This window comes from Canis aureus, chromosome 30, assembly GCF_053574225.1.
Source record: "Canis aureus isolate CA01 chromosome 30, VMU_Caureus_v.1.0, whole genome shotgun sequence".
In the NCBI taxonomy this organism is placed as follows: Eukaryota; Metazoa; Chordata; class Mammalia; order Carnivora; family Canidae; genus Canis; species Canis aureus.
The window spans coordinates 16,529,645-16,545,788 of NC_135640.1; the positions used below are offsets into that span (position 1 = coordinate 16,529,645).

The 16,144-nt window shown below is 37.6% G+C and overlaps 1 long non-coding RNA gene across 1 annotated transcript; it reads left to right on the forward strand.

The window, feature by feature from the left end:
- Window positions 1–3,167: 3,167 nt before the first annotated feature.
- Window positions 3,168–14,867, forward strand: LOC144301751 (uncharacterized). Its single transcript, XR_013368532.1, has 2 exons — window positions 3,168–3,303; window positions 14,681–14,867. It is a non-coding gene; the product is annotated as an uncharacterized LOC144301751 (long non-coding RNA).
- The last annotated feature ends 1,277 nt before the right edge of the window (window positions 14,868–16,144 follow it).

The following is a 16,144-nucleotide window of genomic DNA, read 5'->3' on the forward strand; positions in this document are numbered from 1 at the left end:
TAGTAGTATACACACACAGCCTTGCTGTCTGATCCTTTGTGAACTATGATTGGTCTCCTTCACAAAATTTTAAGCATATTGAGAACAGGATACAATGAAGTGTCAAGTGCATGGTGTCCACCTTCCCCATCACTCCTCCTGCAACCAGGAACTTGTGGGAATTAAACTTTCATGTGAGACTTCCTCCCAGGCAAAGCACTACCCACAGTCTTGAGTACTACAAGGCCTCACTGGGGAAAGTATGAAACTACCATGTCCACATCACACCTGGACAGATACTTACTTGAAAAAGCAGCTTTCTGCATGTTGCATCGTATGTATAAATTATACAGTGTGTCTTTTTCATCACCCAAGTCTGGTTCCTTCCTAGTATGTCTGTCAAACAGAAAATATCCATCAGAGCCTGGTTCTTCTAAGACTCAAACTCCAAATTCAGACTGGTTTCCAGCTTTCATAAAAGATTCTCTTTAATCTCACTTCTGACCTGCTAATTACCATATTCAACTAATCTTCCATTTTTTTCTTCAATACTATTATTTTTCCTGGTCCCAAGTCTTATGTATTATTTTGTTATGCTTGCAATAATCCAGAATTTAACATTCTCTCTACAATCTCTATCTTGTATTCCAAGTTCTCCCTGAACCCCCAAACTCAGTTTTAATCAATTAAACAATTACTATCCATGAATCTCAAAGTTCAGTTTTAACCAGTTAATAAATACACACATACTCATTTACAGGGAAATCATAGACAAAGATGCTTTATATAAGAATCTATATATGTACAATGGGTGTGGGGATAAATATTTTATTCCATCAAAGTAGACTTCTCGTATCATTTATTTGTGATCAAAGGGAGAAAAGGCCTATTATTATATATAAGCACGTGTTAACTACAGCAGACACACATGGGTTATATGTCCAGCTCCCTCATTTGGGAAATGCCTGTTTTCCTCATCCTGTTCGTGAGTATATCATAGACGCTGTTATAGGGCAACAGTTTATTGGCCCTGGAGTAAAAATTAGACTTGAAATGACTTTATCATACTCCCTGTCATAGACCTCATAGTCTTAGCCAAAGCTTTTAAGTTTTAGTCAGGCACCTGACACAAATGGAAAATATTGGAATCCATCCCTGAGAATATTTTATCCAGAACTATCATTCTTTGGGTACCAGAAGTATGCTATGTAAAACTAGGTCAACTATTGGTAACTATATTTCCAGTCATGTGGAACAAAATAAGGGAGAAAATAAGAAAGAAGAAATAAGAAAGAAAGAAATAAGAAAGAAAGAAGAAAGAAAGAAAGAAAGAAAGAAAGAAAGAAAGAAAGAAAGAAAAAGAAAGAAAGAAAGAAAAAGAAAGAAAGAAAAGAAAGAAAGAAAGAAAGAAAGAAAGAAAGAAAGAAAGAAAGCAAGCTCATACCCCAAAAAGTCAAAGAGGCAAGAAGTACACAGAGTCCTAATGGTGCTCAGGTCTCCATTTCCAGTTCTACCTCAAGTCCAGCAGGATTTCTACTGTTGGGTCTTCTAAATTCTCCCTTTTGCTCAAATCGGTTTTAGTTGGATTCTGTAACATGGAAGCCAAAGAGTCCTGATAAATAAAATTCCCACCATCTGAACTTACCAAATGGAAAGCTGAGCCTCAAAGAGATCATTGGACTTGTCAGGAACATGTAGAAAGTTTCTTATAAAAGAAAAATTCAAGCCATGCTTATTCATTTCTTAACAATGAATCTGACTAATTTTCTGTTTCTATGATATTGTCTTCAGTAGTAGGAAAGTTTCAACCCATCATTCCCATTAGGCTTTACATTGGGAACGACAATGAATCTTAAATAATTCTAAAATATAGAATCCTGAGTGGAACAAGGTGGGACATAATTATATTGAATCCTCATTTTAAAAGCTAAGTGAGCCATATTTCTCCTACAACTCTTTGAAATGGAATGAGCTCATCGTGCAACCCAAAAGAAAGTTACTTAAGCAAGCAAAACATGATTTGTATTATCACAAAACAACTAGTACTATTCTTTCTCATGCTCAAAGGCATCATAGGGATACAGAGGAATCCTGCCAATCCAAGTTTCCATTTCTCATCTGATTTTTCTATAATCTCTATAAATGTCAGTATAACTGTTTAAAAGAGGCATAAATATAGTAAAGAAACAAATATATAAATTTTGAAAGGGTGTAATTCATCTGTCTCGTTTTCAGCACCTGTAAGAGAAGGACCAAAGGACGAAGTAGCTGGCACAATGGCCACAATAATAAGTTTCCGAAGAAGGGATTGGCAATACCAGGAGCATTTTTGTCTATAGAGTGGTATAGCCTTATGTTTAGGAACTTGAGTCTTAGAGGCCAGACTCCTAGGTTCTAATCTCTAAACTACCATGTAACTTCTATGTGACCTTGGGCAAATTACTATCATCTTGGGACCTCAATCTCTTGATCTGTAACACAGGAATAAAACAGGATTCCAAAATTGGCAGTAGAGAATAGTAAATGTGTTAATGGATTCAACACACTGGGAACAAAATCTGGCAGATAATAAATACTCAATAGATGTTAGTTGTTATTATTAAAAGGACATGAACACTTGGTTTTTGTAGCATCAAATAAAGCATGTGCACACACACTTGTTAGTTATTGAAATAAAAGATAAGACATAAATCAGTATAGTACACTTTAAATCAGCTAATGGCATAATATAGATTAGTTGGGAAAATGAGTTTACTTCACAAATTATTTCTAACATGGTTCCTCATAAAACAGGACTTCATCAGATATAGATGTTTAAAGAAAACATTAAAAACAAATGATGTATAACCACACAGTTTGCTTAACAACTCCTTTAAAATTATTATTTTTCAAAATAATTTTTAGTTAAGAGATATATTTGAATGATTTTCTGGAGGAAACCAGTAACCCTGTTGTTCAGTCCCTTGAGATCACTGGGTCATAGCAACTACCACTGTTCAGACATTTGGGAACTGTCCAAAAAAGGCAACAGGTTTGAAGTGTCCTCAAGTATGAGAAGGACATGTAGAAACAATTAATCATAAACAAGTCGTTAAAATTAAAAGTGTATTCTTAAATCGTTTCTTGATTAAGAACAAATGCCTCATTAATCTGGAACATATTGACTTGAGAACACAAGTAAAGTCAAAGAGAGTGACTGACATGCCATGGAACACAACATGCTCTGTGTTCCCATCTCAAAAGCTTTGCAAGAACAGAGGCCACAAAAGGTCACTGGATACAGTGAATTGAACAGGAAACTTAGCATCACCCAATGATGCAAAGGTAAAGTTTTTTATTTTTTATTTTATTATTATTATTTTTTTAAGATTTTATTTATTTATTCATGAGAGACACACAGAGAGCGGTAGAGACACAGGCAGAGGGAGAAGCAGGGTCCCTGCGGGGAGCCTGATGCGGGACTCCATCCCAGGATCCCGGGATCCTGCCCTGAGCAGAAGGCAGATGCTCAACCACTGAGCCACCCAGGTGTCCTGGTAAAGTTTTTTAGAAATCTAGATAACAGAGAACATTTGGTACCAGCAGCCCTGAAACTTTTTCCATCTATAGATTCTGAGTACATTCCATTTGTTTCAGAATTAAGCCTAAATCCAAGATCAAATAAATAAATAAATAAATAAATAAATAAATAAATAAATAAGTAAATAAATGTATACCTAAAGGAAATAAGGTTTCTAATTTTAAAGAAACTTAACTTCCTGAACCCCCATCCCCATCTCCCAAGTTTTAGTTAAGTGTGTGAACATATATTAAAAACCAGCACGGATAGCTTTGAAGAAAATTCTAACAATATAATTGGATGCATATTTTCTTTGGACCATGCTAAAGCTGCATTTCTTAAAGGAGCACATAGTACTTCATAAATAAAATATTAGCTGCCCATTGATGTGAACTGTACATTAAAAAAATCATGGACATAATTTTTAAAAAACAGATCAGATGTTAAACATCCATGTGAGAATAACTATGCAGTTTTTAAAAAAACTAAGTCTTGTTTTTTTGGACTAGCCATTAAAATACATCATAATTCTGAAAAGCTTGGGAATTTCATCTTCTAGAAGATAAGTTCCATAAGGAAAAGAACTTTTCTCTATCTCAATCACTACTCTAACCCCAGAAGTGTGCTTAGGACACAGTAGATGCTCAATATGTATTTGATGAATAAACAACTTCAGCCATGGATGGAACCATAACATGGATATACTTGTGATTTATAAATTTAACAATCAGCCTCAGAACTTTACACCCTGTAGGTGGCCCCCTACCTATGTCACTCCATACCTCCTTTATACCCAGCATAAGATCCACAGAGGTGTCTCCTCATGATGAAGAGAAAAAAATATCCATGAAGAATTGTAGTGGCTTTAGATGAATATTATGTGCAAAAAACTCCCCAAATATCATTTTCTATAGAATGGTGCAAAAAATTATGATATTTTTCCTAAGACCAGAATAAATTCTTCCAAAGTTAAAGAAAACTTTTTTAAAAAAATTATTTATTTATTTATTTATGATAGTCACACAGAGAGAGAGAGGCAGAGACACAGGCAGAGGGAGAAGCAGGCTCCATGCACCGGGAGCCCGATGTGGGATTCGATCCCGGTCTCCAGGGTCGCGCCCTGGGCCCAGGGCAAGCTCCAAACCGCTGCGCCACCCAGGGATCCCAAGAAAACTTAATGTAATTTTTAGAGTCAAAGTCAAGATAGAATAGTATATTATCTCTACTAAAGTAGTATTCTTCATTTCAGGCTTCCAAACAAGGGAAAGGCAATTTTTTTTTAGACAATTATTCTAGAAAGTGAAGAGAAAAAAGAGAAAGTAAAGAGACTTATTACTTTAAGGAACTGTAGTCAGACTTTATTTTCAGCAATATTTAAACCCTATTTTTCCCAAGGTTTTAATTTTGAAAGCAAGGTGGCAAAGATGATAAAGAGCCAGTACAAGAGTGCTACCTATTTATTCGATGTACACCCAGCTTGGCGCACCTGGGTGGCTCAATCTGTTAAGCATCCACCTTCGGCTCAAGTCCTGGTCTCAGGGTCCCTGGGATGGAGCCCTGCATTGGGCTCCCTGCTTGGCAGGTTGCCCACTTCTCCCTTTCCCCCTCCCCCTGCTTGTGCTCATTCTCGCTCTCTCTCAAATAATAAATAAAGTATTGAAAAAAAGATGTACACTCAGCTTGTGTTAGAATACAAATTATGATAGCCCATGCCCATGAGAAACAAAAAGCCCAGTTATAGGTACAAGACTAACAATCAGGAAACAATTATACACTTCCTTATAGCTCTTAAGTTCTAAATCGTATAGAACAAATTCCAAATGGCCTAGAGATGAGAGGTAATTCCCCACCTCACACAATGTCCAAGGCATATTAGACATGCAATAAATATTTGATAGGTAACTGAATGCTGGGATGAATGGATGCATGAATGAATGGATGAATGGATGAATGAATGCACGCTTTTAGAAGTTAATCTCATTTAGGATCCTGGAGGATGATAGCCATCATTTGGTTGGTGTCTCCCATGAATAAAATTTCAATTTTCCCTCCCTTTCCATCTTCACACACATGATAGAAGCTGTGTCAACACTGTATAGAAAAAGTGGAGAGGTAGAAAACACATCATTCTCTTAATTATATCAGGTGGTCTTGGAGACACAAATTGTCTAATGCACCTGGCCTGGCCTGGCAGATTCTCCCACTTAGGAATTAATTCTAGGAGACTCAGAGGGTTGTGGCCAATTGACCAATTAACTATTTGCAATTGAGCCTGGGGCCATGCAAGATCAAAGGCTGGGCAGTCATCTGAAGCCCAGTGAAAAAAATGGCAGAAGAAGCCAGCTGGGAAAACTTGAATAAAAGCAAATTAAGAAGCAAAGCCCAGAAAAAAACCATGGTCCTTGAAAGAGAGACAACCTGAAAGAGGAAGAAACTATTTGGAGAGAAGGGGCTAACCAGTCCTGTCACTTCAAGATTCAGTTTTATCTGGATTCCAGCGAGACCTCCTTCTCTCACTTAAATCAAATTACTTTGGGCTAGTTTCTTCTTCTTATGTCTAAAAAGCCCAATTCAAACTTTCAGCAAAAGTTTTTTATTCTTTTATTATTTTTCCCACTGTAATTTGTTAATATTGTCTTTACCTAGTTTTACATAATATAAACATTGGCTTGGAAGTTAGTTTTTATTTTATTTTAAAGATTTATCTATTTATTCATGAGAGACACAGAGCGAGAGGCAGAGACACAGGCAGAGGGAGAGGCAGGCTCCTTGTGGGAAGCCGGATGGAGGACTCAATCCCAGGACCCCAGGATCACGAGCTGAACCAAAGGCAGACACTCAACCAATGAGCCACCCAGGCATCCTGGAAGTTAGTTCTTAAAGCCATTTTAACTATTTCATTATGCCAAGAGAGTTCCTATATTTTCATATAATTTTATAGCAATTCTGAGAGAAAAGACAAATTTATTGTTCCTGTGAATTTCTATTCCAGTCAAATTTTAAAAATCAAACACTTTAAATTGTTGTAAATCAAACTAAGCATGCAAAGATGCCATCTATAACTTTGAAGAGAATGTCTTGGACTAGTATTTGGAAACATTTATTGAAACAAAATATTTCATCAGTTTTATGGGGCTTTTGTGGGAATTTAGCAAATGTAGCATTTATACAAAGTCCAAGCACCACTGGAAAAGTTCTAAAATGAATTAATTATTTAGCTGGTCATGTTCACAACACAAGAAAAAGGTGAAACAGGATTTTTCTCCACAAAGTTGAAAAACTTCCCAGTGATTTTTTTTTTTTTAATGCTTTGCTAAAACAGCTTGGGGGGGGGGGCGGGCGATGGTTCACTGTTTAAAAGTTAACTCCTGGGGATCCCTGGGTGGCTCAGCGGTTTAGTGCCTGCCTTTGGCCCAGGGCATGGTCCTGGAATCCTAGGATTGAGTCCCACATCAGGCTCCCTGTGTGGAGCCTGCTTCTCTCTCTGCCTATGTCTCTGCCTCTCTCTCTCTCTCTCTCTCTGTGTGTCTCTCATGAATAAATAAATAAAATCTAAAAAAAAAAAAAAAGTTAACTCCTGGTACGTGTTTAGCTGTTGGGTGTTGTTTTGTTTTGTCTTGTTTGCCCCTGGGTACCATGTTTAATTTGTACATCTCAATCATCTGGATGATCTTGGTAATCTGAAACTGTTTGCTGTGAAACACACAAACCTTCATCCCTGAGGTACTTAGAACTAGACCTAGTAGAATGAAGCAGTTGTAGAAGCCACCATAACTCTGCCACCTATGGCTTACTGTTCTTCACACCTGGAGGGCCTCACTTAAAAAAGGTACCGGAATACATGCTCAAGGAGATAGATCCTAGAGTTCTGACTTCTATCTCAGGTGTTCGGATAAAAGCCAAAAACCTCTAAGAGCATGTGGCTTAAAACCAGTTACACTTAAGAGAGGCACATGCTAGAGGAAGGAAGATTGTAAGTGATCTTTGGGTGACCTCATCACTTATAGAAGATAGAAGTTTGATAGTCTTGTTCTTGGAATACTTCCATTAAGATTTAGCAAAATTGCTTGATAAGTAGGTTAACATAAGGTTTCCTGCTGGAACTCAAGCCATAAGACCGAAAACTCTCCAAAGGTAAGGTAGATTGAAGTGTCCATGCTATAGTCAAAAGGAGTATCAATGCCTTGGTCAACAATTATATGCATAGAAATAGCCCAAATCGTGTCTTTAATTTCCATACAGCATATCATATTTGACCCAGAAAAATGAAGTAATATTTTTAAGATTTATTTATTTATTTATTCATGGGAGACACAGAGAGAGAGGCAGAGACACAGGCAGAGGAAGAAGCAGGCTCCATGCAGGGAGCCTGATGTGGGACTCAATCCCAGGACCCTAGGATCATGACCTGAGCCAAAGATAGATGCTCAACCACTGAGCGACCAGGTATCCCCCCAAAATGAAGTAAATTTATAAAAGTCACAGAGGAAAAAGTGAAAACTTTTGGGACTATAGGAAAGTACTGGATCTCAAAATTCAAATCTAATTCCAAATTGAAACTAGCAGTTGTATCTAATGATTCTGATTTCAAATCAGACATCACAGGAAATGAAGAAAGGAGATTTTTAAAAAGTAAGTTCTCTTAAATATTTGCTTATTGACAGATTTCTACTTTGTTTCTTTTCTCCCCATGTAATACTACCCAACATTCTCTTCCTCTTTATTTATGAAAACTCAAACATCTTCAGGCCTCAGTCTGCAACTAAAATGAAGACACCATGTTATGGGCTTCTCTCTGCTCCCTGCTTATTAGGAATCTTAGGCTCCAAAGAGTACCTACCAAGAAATTCTGGCCATTTTGTGTTTTGAGTGTTGAAAACTAGCAGGTTGTGCTGGTTCAGACTCTCCTGGCTTTTTGCCACAGTCTATGGGGCATCAGTGTATTTGCCTGTCTGGTGTCCTCAGTGCTGTGCTACACTGTAGTGCCATCGGGGCCCTGGCTTTTCTTCAGTCTACCCTGAGAGGCAGAAATGGGGAAAATATTTTTAATTCCTGAATTCAGGACTCAAACTACTCATGACCACCCCATCCAGGAATAAGATGCCACATTATCCTATATATTTCCTTTGTTCTCATTTCCAAAGCCTTCCCAGGGCTTCAGACACAAAACTTCCTCCTCTCTCTATCCTCCCTTCTCCAAATGCAAATCAGACATACAAATATATGCCTGGATTGCTGAATCCAAAAAGCTGTTCTCAGTTTAAGCTAAGAAAAGACCTCCATCTACATCTACATTTGCTCCTTTCAAACACCAGACTCCAATAGTTAATAAAGATGAGATGCAGAGTCACCTTTATACCTTAGTCTTTTGTATTTTCAGTAGGATGAACATCATGGTTCTTCGTAGCTTGCCAAAAAATTTGAATGGAAATGCGCTGAAGTAGCAGCAAAACTTTGTGCTGGCAAGGTGAAATGACATGTGCTATTGTTCACAGGAAATAATGGCAAACAGAAAGATTTTTGCATCGTGTCAAACAGATGGAATAGGCATGGATAGAAAGAAAAGAGAGAAACGGTAGAGTAAACACAAGTTGGGAGCTCCAGTGACAGAATTAATAGGTGTTATACATGGAAGAGATGGCCTGAAGTGGTTTATAACTGCATCAAGATAGAATCTATTTTACCAGTATAATTTTATGTCAGCCGGTATCACGCATGGTTTATACAGTACAAGCAGCTTGGAAGTGGAAAAAATTTGTTTCCAACAGAAGGGCTGGAATTGATTCAGGTATGCTACCAAATATCGAGATGACCTGGGACTGACCCGGACGGAGGAGGAGTGACCCAACAGACGACTTACAAGGTGGGAACTAAAAAAGAAAAGAAAGGGATATAGATGCTCGAATGAAGAAAGGTCACAAGGGCCCAAAAGGAAGATTATGTATTGAAAAACAATGACTTGCTTGCTAGAAAGAAAAACTTGATTTAGGCCATAATATGTATGCTCTATAAATTCTCAATTACCAAGGCAAGGAGGAAAGTTGTTTTTAAACTAGGTTATTAGAAAATATTTAGATCACTACTGCCAAAATAGAGACAAATCTGTACTCTAAATACAAAATCTTCCGAGTCCATTCTGTTTTTCATCATTCTAGAGTTGTGAGACTTACATACTATTTTCAGATGCAAAGTTCTGCTCAATTGAATAAAGAATGATTGATATCTTAAACAAACTGGATCATCAGGTTCCGTCACTTTCATAGAGTCTGAATCAGTGCCATCCCCTCTTCGGAGTCAATACTTAAAGATGTTTCCAAGGCATCACAATATTATGTTGGCCTAGTTACAACAGAGAAAGTATCCTTTCTAAATTCCACACGTGTGTGTGTGTGTGTGTGCGTGCAAGCATGCTCACTGGTGGGGTAACAGGCAGCCTTTGCTCTATAAACATTCCCAAGACAGAAATGTATCACTAGCAAAATTGTAAGGCACAAACTAGCACAACTTAAAAAAAAAAAAAAATCAGAATTCACACATCCAAGTGTGTGTTGTTGCTTTTAAAAGTATCCATTTGGGAGGTGCATAGTTATTCTAATATAGCTGCTAGGACTCTAAATTTTTTTTACAGTTTTTTTTTTTTTTTTTTTTTTTTTTTGAAGATGGCCTTCGTTTTCTGTGCCATATTTTTTTGGAAGTCTTGATGGTAACGTATTTTCATCTTTTGGGTGTAAATTGATTTATAAATAACCAAAAGTCAGTCAGGAGTAAATCTTAAGAACAAGAAAGATAATTAAATTGGGCAATATCATAAAAAGGTAAGGTGAACTTTGCAAAAACTCTGGATGTATCCTTCTAGGGGTATTTTCCTTCTGTGAGCTATTAATTTTGTTACATCTCACACTTTCAAATCTGTTTTGAGATAACTTTGTTCCTTTTGCTTTCATAATTAGTAACATCCTAAATTCTGCTTCTGACAAAGAGAATAGGTTACACGTGTGTATGTTTGTTTCATCACGTAGTGAAAGCAAAGAATGCAGAGTTCATTTACATTTAGCAGGAAAAAAAAAATGTTCCAGATATAGTTTAAATCCACCATTGATAACTAAGCAAAATGCTTGCAACTAAATCAAAAATACACTTCTTTATGAGATTACTTTTAGCTAATTCTTTCCATTATCTATGTAAAGGTCTACTCTGCAAGATGCTTTGACAGGAATTTTAATACAATTTATAGTATCATATTTTATTAAAGATTTTTCTCGTCTTGCAAATTTTTTAAATAACTTTTCTTATGCTCCTCAGTTAGAACTATTATTTGTACATTTTTTTCCTGTGAGCGATATGGGCAATTTTTGGTACCAAATACAGTAAAATGACGTTGTGCTATAAATTCCAGAACTTGAATTCAATATAGAATCATCCTACTAGCCTTTAAATTCTATCAACTCAACCAAACTTATTTATGCAAAGTGTTTCTCCCTACCACTGTGCTCATTGGCAAATACTGCTGAGTTGGGTGTTTTGTAGCTTCTAAAATAATTATTCAATATGATATTAGGTTATAGAATGTGAGTCACAAATCCCTGAAGCCTAGAGAGGCCCTAGAAGGTACACTCCACTGTCTTTCGACTTCACCACGCCCACACTTGAATCTTATGTCTTTCCTACCTATTTAATTTGTTTTCTAAAATATAGAATATATGTTTCAAAAGTCCAATCATACCAAAGTCAAAAGTGGAAGGAATTCTACAACTGCAATATTGTGAAAATATGCAGCAGAGTAAGGGGTCAAAGGCTTGTCCCAAAATAGACATGGCTACCATAAGGTGGTGGACTTGCAGGCTAAGTTCCCTTTCTTTCATAATTGAATGAAATTTAATCTAGTTATTTTGGCCAAAAGACATAAAAGGATATCATGCCTCTGAGATGTGGTCTCGAGAGCATGGTTGCTTTACTTCAGCACTATCAGCATTTGGGGCTGAATAATGCTTTACCGAGGGTGAAGTGGATTCTGTGCTGCACATTGTAAGATGTTTAGCAATATCCCCAGCCTTTGTCCACTAGATACCATTAACATCCCCTTTCCCCAAAATGATAGCCAGAAATGATTCAAGATGTAGTTGAGTGTCCCTGGGGGACAAAATCCTCTTTCCCTGCCACTCCTCCTAAGTTTATTTATTTATTTTAAATATTTGTATTTATTTATTTGAGAGAGAGAAAGCTAGTGAAAGAGCATGAGCAGGGGTCAGAGGGAGAAGCAGGTTCCCCACAGAGGGGAGCCCGATGTGGGGCTCAATCCCAGGATCCTGGGATCATGACCTGAACCAAAGGCACTTAATCGACTCAGTGACACAGGCACCCCTTTTCATTCTAAGTTTAGAACCACTGCTTCAGAGCAACCATTGTGATATTTAGAAGACGGTTCTGATAGGAAGTTACAGAAGTCTTACTTACATTGTGTCCTTTTAAATTCATGTTAGTTTAGTGTTTTGCCTCACATAACTTAGGGTCAAGAAAATACATCCTGGGGATGCCTGGGTGGCTCAGCGACTTGCCTTTGGCTCAGGTCGTGATCCTGGAGACCTGGGATCAAGTCCCACATTGGGCTCCCTATGTGGAGCCTGCTTCTTCTTCTTCCTTTGTCTCTGCCTCTGTGTGTGTGTGTGTGTGTGTGTGTGTGTGTGTCATGAATATATAAATAAAATATTTAAAAAAAAAAGAAAATACATCCTGACCCATGTAATATAAATTTTCATCAACTATGTTCCCAAGTTCATAAGGTCTTTTTAGCCTGTGAACCTGCATTTAAGCCTATGTTCCTGCATTCACCCCAAATGTTCTCATGTAAGAAGAAAAGCTTATAGACAATAAAAAATTGTATATGGCCAAAGATAGCATATACTGGCATTATAAAATGTTTCTCAAATATTTGCAGCATGTCACGGCAACAGAAGTTGCTATGGAGTAAGTGGGTCAGAATTACCATCGGAGTAGTACCCGAAATACCTTTGGATTATTATAGTCCAGGCCAAAGCAAGCAAGGCTTATTAGACTCAAGAGGCGCCCTTGGAGGCAGTTAAAACATCCCCAGTCAGATAGCATTTGCAGGAAACACAGGGCTGAGTTAAACAAGTGAGCACCTGGTAAGGTTTCAAATACTCTGAGAACAAGCCTGATTCTGTATGTTATGCTAGCAGAAGCTTCAGGTCTATTCTTACCCAGCCCCAGGAGTTTAGTAGGCAAGTGACAAAAAAAGGACGAACTTCAAATTTCAGTCCAAAGAAGGATCAGGCTTTATGGAACATAAAACTAACTCAGGAGCAAAGTAAGCACTTGAATAATGTGCAGACTGTGATAGCAAGTGAATGAAGGAGCCCGGAGTGGCCTTCCAATTTCCTTGGCAACCAGATAAGTGAGCAGAAAGCATCAATGAGTTTTAAGACGCAGGTATGCTACACCTGAAACGATTACGCTGTATGTCAACTAACTGGAATTTAAATAAAAACTAAAAAAAAACAATAACCAAAAGAAAGGATAGATTCCATATGACTATCTCAATTAATGCAGAAAAAGCATTTGAGGAAGTACAACATCCACTTGTGATAAAAACTCTCAGCAACGACTTAGTGGAAAGAGAAATTAAGAAAACAATCCCACTTACAATTGGACTGGAGAGAATAAAATACCGAGGAATAACCTTAACCAAAGAGATGAAAGACCTGTAGTCTGAAAACTGTAAAACATTGATGAAAGACATTGAAGACAACTTGGAGAGTTTTTTCATAAATCAAAAATATAGAGATCAAAGTAACTTTGAACGATAGAAATGTATGAGGTCGTCTTACTAATAAAATGGAGTAATAAAAGCTAAGAAAATATCAATCCATCAATCAGTAAAATGCACACACATGCACACTTGATGTACACAAACAGCTGAATAATAATGATGATAATCCTACTGAGTGACAAAGTATAAATAAACTCTCTCCGGCTTTGCAAGTGCAAAACCAGTTATTCTACTCTTGATGTTTTAATAAGAAGCACTTCCCATGTATAATAAAGGCCACAGTGAACTGTGTGAAAGTTTGCAGTGCCTGGGGAGGGGGAAACTGGCCCAAGACCAGAGTCATCGGAATCGTGACCCCTGACAAACTCCAAGCTCCTGAGAAGGCGGCACCGAAGACGGCTTTACCAGAGGTCAGAAATATGGGAACGCAGTGCGTGTGAATGCAAGCTATGTGACACGTGTTGCTTTCACATTCCAGCTGTCCCCACAGCCTCAGCTGGGAGAGGCAGGTCGCACACACGGAGCTGGAGAAGCAAGGAAAAACCTGAGCTGTTTTGATCACCACATAGGTTGTTTGCTCTCTTCCATCCGAATCACGATCACATCTTATTTGCAACGGAGACCTGGAAATCTTTCTCAATGGCCTATATTTCTTTTCGGAATAATATTCATTTTCCTGTGGCATTACTCCTTCCTACCAATTATCTTTGGGTGCAGCATATTTTGTAACACTTTGATCCAGAACTGATCATTATAAAAGTTATAATCCTACACATCAAAAGGTTGGAAGTAAGAGTAAGCTGAGAAACATGCAGGGGTTGGAGAGGGAGGGAGGGAGGAGGAGGGAGATAGAAGAGATCAGATAAAGTGATACAATAATGAGAAAGGAAGTGATTTCTGTGGATCAAATAGGAGAGAGAAGCTACTTCCTAAGGCCTTGGGGGAGGCAGGTTTCCCTCACTAAAGATGACAGTAGATTGACAAACCTGTGCAGACTGTTCTCACTCTTCCATAGAGATTCTCAAACTGTAGGCATTAAACATAGCATTAAGACCACGTACAAAATCTTTTCCTCCGAAGTAAATTGCATTGTTTTATTACTACAATATGTGGCTCAAGAGGCAAGTCGTTATTTTCAGTGTCTGGGAAGACATTAGCTCCACAAATAAGGGGCAGTGTGAAAAATTTAGGATCATAATAGAGCCAACAGGATTATGTTTCTCTGGGCTTCCATGTAGAATTAAATCCTAAAATATGCCTAAGCTCGCAGAACCAGTCTGCAAATTTTGCACTCCTTCTGTCCATTCTTACCAATAGCACCCATAACACACAACTTTTTCCCCCTCCTCCCCCAGGCACTTCAAATATCTCCAGGACAAGAAACTGTAAACAGATGCCTGTGGCCAGAAGCACAAAGTTTTACGGATAAATGTGTCTGCACTCACACAAGTGGAACAAAGGAGAGGCAGAAATGTTTACTTTATATTTAACAGCTACAGTCTTTCAACTCGCAGTTATGAATAAACTCTTTTTGTGATTAAATCCTAATCTGGTCATTTAAAAAAAAATAAAAAAAAAATAAAAAAAAAACAGAGACCCAGCTCAATACCCCATCACAATCCCACCTTAAAAATGTAGTATCTTTACCTATCTTCAGGTACTAATTTCTTTTTCTGAAAATTCTGCCACATGTTGCTATTTCTCTGCCATTTAATATATTTCAGTTAAATTCCTATCCTGGGTAAGTGGTATCTTTAAATAACCTGTGCAGGGTTTCTTAATAAGTTTTCGCAACTATCCGGTTGAAGCATGTATATTCATTTTAAGACACAGCTTGAAAGTTTGGGTGATAATTTGATAAGTAACAGCTATTGGATAACTGAAGAGAATAAACACATATAAGCCTTCCCTTTGTGTTTGATTAAAAGAATATTTACATTTCATTCATGGTGTCTTCTTATATTAAATTTCTTGAGGTCATCAGATCTTGATGCTAAAAGGGCAGAGGAAAGAGATAGAGGAGAGAGGCTCTGAGAGGATAGTGAAAACATATGGTGTCCATCTTGCAAGCATAAGGCTTCCTGGTATTATTGTGACTCTCCCAGTGTTCAGAAAAGCTGGAATAAGCCAGTAGGCAATCTGCTGTCTCGTCAGAAGAGTGCCAGAAACAGGTGGTGCCGACCTAACCTTTTCCTTCCACCTTAGCAAATACTCTTAGCAAATCCTGCCCTGGTCATCATAGTCTTGCTTTAAAACATTTATTTGAAAACCAAGTGTTTAAAAAAATGACAGTTACTAGGAAGTCACGATGCCTGAAATTGCTGTTGCTTTTTTCCCTTTTGTCTTTTACACTTTTATGAATTACATAATTACATAATTTTGAAACTAAAAATGAGTGTACTTTAAGTGTTCATTTCTGTGAGTTTTGATAATTGGTGTATATGCCAAGGTGACACCACCAAAAACAAGATACAAAACATTTCAGTTACTCCAGAAATTTTCCTCCTGCCCCTTTCCAGGCACACCTCCCAGTTGACTGGTTTCTATCGTCATAGGTCATTTTTGCCTGTCCTTGAAGTAATACACCTTACTGAGAATGGCAAGCTATTCTCCAAAGCAGTTGTAACACTTTATGCTACTAACAACATTGTGTGACTATTCAAGTTGCTCTACATTCTTGCTAATATTTGGTGATGTCAGTGTTTTAGCCATTCCCATGAGTATGAAATGCTGTCTCATTATGTTTAAGTTGCACCTTCCTGATGACTTGATGTTGCGTATCTTTTCGTGTGCTCATTGGCCTCATTCCTACATGAGAT